The sequence below is a fragment of the Camelus ferus genome, chromosome X (assembly GCF_009834535.1).
Source record: "Camelus ferus isolate YT-003-E chromosome X, BCGSAC_Cfer_1.0, whole genome shotgun sequence".
NCBI classification, from domain to species: Eukaryota; Metazoa; Chordata; class Mammalia; order Artiodactyla; family Camelidae; genus Camelus; species Camelus ferus.
This window is the reverse complement of record NC_045732.1, coordinates 64539238-64547755: the sequence shown is the minus strand read 5'-3', so window position 1 is coordinate 64547755 and position 8518 is coordinate 64539238.

The following is an 8518-nucleotide window of genomic DNA, read 5'->3' as shown; positions in this document are numbered from 1 at the left end:
TCCAGAGGGAGAAGCAGAAATTTTTGAGGAAAAGCACTAATGGATAACAAAATTCTCTCTTCCTAGCCCACCTATGCTACAGTGGAAACCTATGATGTTTCTCAAATTATCTGTATTTACTTAAAATGACACATTTTTAGAGTCCTGACCACTCCCAAAGGTCAACGTTAAGTTCACAATGTTATCTGATTTTTGCGATATTCTATGATCAAGGTGACTTCTATCAAGTAACTTCTATAAAGGTTTTTTTAGTTGTCATTCCTACCTCCTCCCACTCCCATCTTGCAGTCAGCCATCTGATTACTAAGGGATAACATCAAGGGCTCAATTTTCAAAATTAGGTGCTTAATTAGATTGCCAACCCACTGGGTAGGGACTGCCTAGAACTGCTTCAGAGCATAGAGGGTAACTAAAAAAAAATAGTTTCCAGTGCTATTGTTATTCACCAAATCCTTAATTTAATGGCCCAGATATGGAGTTGACTGTCTATGTGTATATATATACACACACATAGATATTTTAATGCCATTGTATGGTACATCCCCTTTGATAGGCTTTTGCCAGCTTTGAATCCCTCTGGGCAACAAACACTCTTCAAAGGGATTGGAAAGTGTTAATTGGAATAGCTCCTTGTTATAAATAAATTCAACCACCAATTTAAGACTGTAATAGGCCCTGATACCACCAAATATAAGCTGTAAACACTCTTTTACTATATAACCCCAGCCCTAAACAAAATTACCATGAAAATGAGGATAGCATAATCCATATTTTCTTAATTTCAATTTCTGAATGAGATGATCAATATCCTGCATTATTAAATTTCTGGACATAGATGAAGGATCATCCTTCATAGCTTCTCCAGCACCTGTTTTTCTCTAGAACCCATATGGAAAAGTTTAGTTCAAAAATTTTAAATATGGCATTTGGTTATTCACTTGTCTGTATAAAGATGGTAAAGAAGTATGACTTTAAAATTAGACTACATTAGTTCTACTAATGTTTCTACATTTGTAAAAGCTCTACAAATTTATCTGCATATCTTTGCTGTTTGTACGTTTCCCTATAATTGGTCAAATGAAAATTTAGTTAGATTTATATTTTTTCCCATGAAGTTTCTGCTTCGTGGTAGAAAGCAGTCATTGGTGAATCTTTTTAAAACTTTTCTAATCTGTCAGCTAAAAGGAAGAACATTGGGTTTTTTGGTCTTGTGGTTAGATTCTCATTGAAGCTTCTTTGATCCTGAGGTACAATTATGATGAACAGAGTGAGCATATGCATGTATGTGTGTTTTCTAACTTCTATTATATTAAGAGGAAGAATGATCCTTCAGAGACCATTTAGCTGAAGAAAAGCTGAACTGAGATCACCACAGAGCTGCCATCCTTTCCAGATAAAAGGTCAGCATTATTGGCTTCAGTTAATCGTAAGCTTGATGTGCATTACAGTAACTGCTGCCTGAAGGTGTTACCATGGACACAAATATCAACATATCTTCAGGAGGAGTTATATAGTGAAAGGAAAAGTGGGAGAATATAAAGTATCCATCACTGGAGCTTGCAAAGAAGAAAACTCTCAAGCCTCCTTGTCATACTGTCATATGTGTTTCAAAAAGTTGTGTAACACTTTTTACTATCCTTTATTGAGTGATTGATATATATCAGGGTTGTGTGAATACTTATTAGACATTATCTCACTTAATCCTCATAACAATCCTATGAAATAGATACCAGCACTATTCCCATTTTTTGGATGAAGAAATTGAAGCTCAGAGAAATTAATTAACTTACCCAAGATTATGCAGCCAGTAAGTGGTGTAAGTGGAATTCAACTCTGGTCTGTTTTATCCCAGAGTTGTACTCTAAACCTCTCTAATATATTGTGGCAGATTATAATATAAAGTAAATCTTAATCTCTGGTTGGAAGTAAGAACTCAAATAGAACAGTGCTCAACACATAGTAGGTGTTTAAAAACTATTTATTAAATTAATTAAATATGAGTTTAATATTCCTAAGTGTGATGGGCAGAATTCTAAGATGGCTTCCAAAATTTTCCACACACCTCACATGTACATATCCTATACAATATCTAGGACTATGAATATTATGGATCTTACTCCTGTGACTAAGTTATGCTGTAAGGCACAATTGACCTTGAGATGGGAAATTTACCCGAGTGAGGCTGGTCTAATCACATGAACTCTTTAAAAGCAGTGTTTTCTCTGTCTAGTTGTAGAAGAGGATAGCAGAGATTTGAAGCATGAGGATTTAACATCTTGCTAAGCTTGAATATGGAGGGGAACATTTTACAAGGAATATGTGTGGCATTTAGTAGCTGAGAGTGGCCCCTAGCCTACAGCCAGCAAAGAAATGGTGACCTAGGTCCTATAACCAGAAAGAACTGAATTCTGCGAATGGTAAGAATTAGATTGGAAGAGAAGTTTTCCTTGGAGGCTCCAGATAAGACCTCAGCTCAACCGTCACCTTGACTTTAGCCTTGTGAGACCTTGAGCGGAGCATTCAGGCAGAGCTAAAGAATTATGAGCTAATAAATAAATGAGTATTGTTCTAAGGTGCTAAGTTTGTGGTAATTTGTTACACAGCAATAGAAACTAATATACTAGTTACAATATTAAGTAACTATACTCCATATAGTCCTTATTTTATTATGAGATTTTGTTTTTTGGGATTGTCAGTCAGCTTTTTCTATGAAATGGCTGAATCTGTGTTCTAAAATTTCATGTTCAGAGATATTTTATTTTATTGCCAATCTTTATATATTTTTGAAGATAGCCCAGTACTGCTAAGATCAACAACAAGTTGAAAGAATCACATGTACTTTTTCACTTTGAACTCACCAAATTTCACTAACCAGTATATTTCTCTGTTCTCTTTTTTATAGCCAACATACTGTGATTCAATGCTATTAATCACTCTGATCTAGTATATTTTAGATAGGCTTCTTGAAAAGTTGCAACCACCATGTCCAGCTAGAACACTATTAACTGAATCTTTGGTAGCTATTACTGCAATGTGTGGTGTACAGCTTAAGAGCTACCTAGAAATATAGTTATGTCTAAGAATCCAGTCTGAATGACAATTCCCCCATGTCTTAGGAGTTATGGAACAAATGATTTATGATATCAAATTGGAGAATTTGGATTCTTAACTGATGTAATTTAAAATGCAAATGCATTAGAAATGGTAGAGAAGTTGGTAAAACTGATGCAGCTTTGGGTTTATGCTTCAACATGATCTGATCTAAAGCTTGGATTGCAGAAATGTCATACCAAGTGATAGTGTCAGAGGTTGAGCAAATATAACTTTGTTTTTATCCTAATGGGAATTTTCTGGGGCAGAGAGCTAGGAAGAAAATCCTCTTTTAACTTGTAAACTGAGCAAATTTGATCTGGAAATCATTGAAAGAGAATAAATATGGAGCCCCAGGATGCCATTTTTATAAGTTATTTTTCTGCCCACAAATACACTTTAAGTTCAAAAGCTGGCAGCTTTACTGAGTACCATACCTGCAGTTTGGTTGAAATGCTACTATCAACCCTGTCAACTCCTAGTGGATTTCTCCCACAAGCACCAGTATCACTTAAAGCCTGGAATGAATTCTTGTTATTGTAAGTCTACCTCATCAAAGGTCTTGACTCCAAATAGAAAGTAAATACAACTGAGTAGTAAATACAATAGCATGAGTTGACTTTGTTGCACGATCTGGATAATGTTAAGAAAATAGAAAATGCATATTTTCAGCCAGAAAGCATATTATTATGTTTTCCTCTGGGAAGTTCAGTATTTTTTTAATCATTGTGCACTATATTAGTCAGGATTTTCTACATTTAAGCTGAACCAGAAGATAGTACAGTTGGGTCATATGATCTATATTTTGCAGCCTAAAGGTCACCACATGATTTCAGCCAAATAAATTATTCAGAAAACAACTTGGTACATTATGAGAATTCTAAGTTTCTGCTTCTCCTTTACTGACCTATATCTTCTGACCTGCATTACTCAAGGCTTCAAAATAAGAAGAAGCCTTAATTTTCTTTGGGAACATTGTTCTACTTACACAGTCACCAGAAAGGACTGGGTAATAGCTATGTTGTAAAGAATTTACAGGCGAAGCTTGTGCAGTATTTTTGAGGAAGGATTTCCCTATGCTGCAGTCATGAAAGTAAAGAAAGTCAGGTATATTCAGACAAAAGGTAAAATGTCATTGCACTCTGGTAACTTTTTTTGTTTATTACATTCAATTATTTTTTATCATTGTGATTTTATCATTATAATCATACCATCCTAAGCCTTACATATGAACAGACCAATTGAACTAGGAAGGCTCAAAAGAGTTATTTGAGCATAGTCCTTCAATATATTTAGGAAAGTATGTGATTGAAAGAAAAGAAGGCAGACGGTGGTCCAAAACCATTCACTGCTTAAAACAAGAGATGTGTTTGGCTAGGCCTTTGTCCTGCTTTTGTTAAGCTTATTCTCCCTTTATTGGAGACCATTAAATATCCACCTAAAAATAGGCATTAACAAACTACAGCCTGTTGGCAAAATTTGGCCTGCTACCTGTTTTTTGAGCATTTTTTTTTTTTTTTTTGGAATGAAGTTACAACCATTGATTTAGTCTCTGGCTATTTTTGTACCACAATAGCAGAGCTGAATAGATGCAACTGTATGGCCCTGAAGTATAAAATATTTCTTTCTGATATTTCACAGAAAAAGTTTGCTAACCCCTGTCTTAGAAAGTTAGCCTTCTCCTATTTTGACCCCCATCAGCTTCTCTAAGACCAATATTATGCAGAAACAATGTATATAAGGAGCTATTATACAGTACTCCGAGACTTAGTGTCAGGTTACTCCTACTGCAGGTGAAATTCTTCCACTGTGACCACTTTCTTTTAAGTATATAATTTAGTTCTTATACTTATGTTTGCATGATTTGGCTTTGTAAACTGCCTTGTACACCAGGATCTAGGTCTCACCTTTGCTTTGGTTTGTATCCTTCTGTCCCAAATCCTATTACCAAACTCCAGTACAGTGACTGTAGCTCTACTCTCCACTTGATAACTTCAATCTTGCCTCTCGCTTACCTAGACTTTGAGTACTGCTACCCACAGCTATTATCCATCCATTAGCGGAGGCATGTGGCCACCTGTATGCTTGTGTGAGTTTCAGAAGTATAGCTATCATTCACTTTGAATGCTGTGCATTGGAAGATGAATTGGGTTTTCAGCACCACTGCCTGAGTTGGTACAAAGGAGTATTTCTCATCCAGGTGTAAAGTTCTAGAATCATTTCCTAGTCTTCCAAGTTTTCGTTATTTTATCACAGATAAGTACCCATACTAAAGCAAGAAAACACATAAATGTTGGATTAGCAATTTCAATGAAAAGAAAGCAGGATGGTTTTGCCACAAGCACAGACTTATCAAAAGAAAATGTGTAGAGAGAAAAAATAGTTTCATGACTTCTGAAAGAAAGTGGAATAGTATCCTATCTCATTTTTTAAAAATTATTTCAACATTAAGTATCCAATGTAGGAAGCAGTTATTTATAGTAAAGGGAAGAAATCAACAATTTAACGTAATTTGGTAGAGAGATTTGGGCCTCAAAGGGGAAAATGTAGTTTTGGGCTGCAGAGGATGAGTGGTCTCTAGTGATGGTGATGGACTTGGTAAGAGATTTCAGATCGGAGAGGATTGTTTTCAGTGCACCAATAGAGTGGAAAATCTCACTAAGAGGCAAGGGAAAGAAAATTCCTCCCAAGATGATTAAAATGACTAGGTATGCTAATTCTTACTGAGAAATAAGCATGCTCAACTGACTAGTCAAAATCCCAAGTGGTGCATGAGTATGTATAGACCCTCTACTATGTATATATTGCAAGAGATAAGGCTCTCCTTGAGTGTCAATAGTGGTTCAATCTGTTTTTTTTTTCCAATAGGGAATCTCATTCCATGGGTTGGTTGGACTTTTTCAACTGGAAGTAGCTATCTTTGTGTTTTAACTTTCTTCCACATCATTGTAAGAGAAACTGGATGGATTCCTGGTATCAATCAACCCTATTGTTTTGGTGGCACTCTTAAGGGAAATTTAACTTTGTCCTGATTGAGAGAGAGAGAGAGAGAGAGAGAGAGAAAGGAAGAAGAGAAGCATTCTCAGTGTCTCCTGAAACTCAGTATTTTCACCAAGAATGCCTGTACCATGTGAGAATATCTGACAAAATCCATTTTAGCTCATCACACATTATTGCATTATATTTCTTAGAGTCAGTCTCTATAAGTGAATCTTAAATGAAGTCTACCTTTTTATTGATTGATGCAGAGAATATTCATGATTGTGGTATTAGACTGTGAAATCTAGTGTTGGAAGTAGCTTCCTTTACTCAAGTTGAATGTGAAATATATGGCAGAGGAAACTGCAAGTCTTGATGACACATCCTGTGGAGTTAACGTTAAAACCTGCTCTGCAGGAGCTGGCTGGATGGGACAAAATAAGCAGCCTTTGGGGCCTCTTCTCTCACATTAATTCAGATATCATTTCAAAACCTAAAAAGCCATTCAGTATACAGCCTGCCCTTCCAAGTAATCTTCAGCAAGGAACCCTGGAGTAAAAGGCTTGGAAAATAATAGCAAGAGCTTGGCAGAAGGCAAAACTGAAAAAAAAAAAAAAAAAAAAGGCAAACACATATACAAAGGAGGTATGTGTGAAAATTCTTCTGTTGACTGCTTATAGAAAACCCACTCTAGGGTAATCATATCAAATTCTATATGCCTGAAAATGAAATTAGCATCTTTTCCAAAATTACCTACTATTTTCTACCTTTTTATAAATAATACAACAAAGCTAAGAACCCCAGACTCAATTTGAAATTTTTCATCTCTTTTGTTCTTTCCATGTAATCTTTCAAGAAATGCTGGGGATTCTTCTGCTAAATATATACTTGTGTCTCATCACTGTATTTCACTTGCCATAATTCTGGTTTTAGGACTAATCATCTTTAACCTCGATTTCTACAAAAGTTTCTTTTTTTAAACTCAAACTCCAGTAGCCACTGCCTGCTTTCCGATCCCCTCTGTATATTCATTGCAGGAGCAACCTTGTCTCAAAACACAACAATGAACTTTGTTGCTTTTATACTTAAGAATCTACAATGGCTTCTTTGTGCTGAAAATGTCAAATTTAATCTCCTCCTTTACACCATAACCGCGAGTTTATCTATCCAGGTACTTCTTTCCTGTGTAACACAAACCATTCACTCTAGTCAGGGCAACATTTATCCTACTGTGCTGTGTGTGACATATTAATTCCCATTATCCAAAATAGTAACTTTTTAAACATTTGTTGCAAAGTTATCACATGCCAACCGTGAAATTAAGTTCTTTTCATAAATTTTCTCTAATATTCACAAAATCCATGTAAAGAAAGAATTGTCATCCCTGTGTTTATAGCTGAAGAACCTGAATATTTGAGATTTAGTTAATTTGCTTAGGGTCAATCAGTTAGTAACAGATTGAAGATTAAAATTCACTTTGATATGACCCCAAAGCCTGTGATCATGTGCTCACTTTCTGCTAGCAGCAGTCTAACCTTTCCCACCCTTCTTTTTATCTACCAAAATTTATGCTTCCTGTCACTATGCACCTCTCCCCGCCCACCATCAAGGGTAAGCACTAATCTGGTTTCTAACACCATATATTATTTAAACTTTATACAAATGAAATAAAACATTATGTATTCTTTTGTGCCTAGATTATTTTATGCAATATTATGTTTGTAAGATTCAACTATATTGTTGTATGTACTTGTAATTTTCTCATTATCCTTGCTTTATATAGCATTCCATTTTGTGAAAATACCACAATTTATTTATTTTTGGCTGGTTATGAATGATGTTTATAAAGACAAGACTCAAGAGCTACTGGAACTCTTATAAACTGCTCTCATGGGAAGGTAACTTGGTACAAACATTTTGGAAAACATTTTGGTGGTTTATCCTAAAGTGAACATGTACAAACTTTTCGAAACAGCAATTCTACTACTCACTATATATCTAACATGTAAATTATATATTTACACCAAATGAAAGAAATGACAATGTTCATAGAAGCACCAATTATTGTCTTTTTCAATTTAACCATTGTGCAAGGTACATAGAGTCATCAAGTTTTGGTTTTATTTGAATTTGTCTTGAAAAATGAAGCTCAACACCTATTACAAATTTGGATATCATTTTTGTAAGGTACTTGTTTAAGTCTCTTGCCCATTAAAATTGTGTTGTCTTTTTCTATTTAGTTGAAATAATTTTTTATATATTCTCGATATCAATCTTTTTTGGAGAGGATTTATATATTTTTTTGGAATATCTTATCCTACTTTGTAGGTTACCTTTTCAATCTTTTATTAGTATTTATTTTTTAATGAAGAGAAGTCCTAAATCATAATATAGTCAAATTTATCAATTTTCCCTTTATGATTGATAATTTTAGGTTTCTATATGAAAA